Genomic DNA, 857 nt, shown 5'->3' with positions numbered 1-857 from the left:
GCTACAGTGTTCAAAACAGCATGGTACTGGCACAAAAACAGACACACGGATCAGAGGAACAGAATCTGGAGTCCAAAAATAAACCCACACATGTACGGACAGCTAATTTTCCACAAGGGAGCCACGAGCATACAATGGAGAAAGGAAAGTCTCTTCAATAAACGATGTTGGGAAACCTGGACAGCCACGTGCAAATGAATGAAAGGAGACCATTATCTTATATTGTACAAAAAAATTAACTCAAAATGGGTTAAGGACTTGAGTGTAAGACCCGAAACCATTAAACTTCTAGAAGAAAACATGGGCAGTATACTCTTAGATATCGGTCTTAGCATATTTTCAAACACCGTGTCTGGCCAGGCAAGGGAAATTCATGGCTGCTGTAGTGTTATGACACGTTTTTGTGGAGAATTTGGCATTCACTGTAAAGGTATTATTTTAATTGCTGTCAAATTGAACTTTTGGGTCATGGTTGCTATGAGGGATAAAAAGAACAAACCCATAGTGAAAATAAGACACAAGAAAATAATGCAACAGGAAAATTCAGACGTCAAGAGGAAACAACAACAGGAAAAGAAGCTCGTGGAAACACAATGGCAACTGAAAATAAAGCTATGGTCCTTTTTGGGTAATCCGTCCCAGTCTTCAATATCTGATCTAGTGATCTGTATTTGAAATTTGTATGACAGCTTTATGGGAGGCATCTGCAATTGGGTGAAGCATCTACAAACCACATAATAGTCACCTAAGAAATTCTTCCCAGCAGGACTAGACTTTCAAAATCAGGCAGGCCACAACATGCTATTGCTTGTGTAAATTAAAACAGAATCTCACCACAAATAGCTATCAAAAGTTTA

The sequence above is a fragment of the Equus quagga genome, unplaced genomic scaffold (assembly GCF_021613505.1).
Source record: "Equus quagga isolate Etosha38 unplaced genomic scaffold, UCLA_HA_Equagga_1.0 235_RagTag, whole genome shotgun sequence".
Classification (NCBI taxonomy): domain Eukaryota; kingdom Metazoa; phylum Chordata; class Mammalia; order Perissodactyla; family Equidae; genus Equus; species Equus quagga.
The sequence above is the reverse complement of the archived record's forward strand: the minus strand, read 5'-3'. Positions refer to the sequence as shown.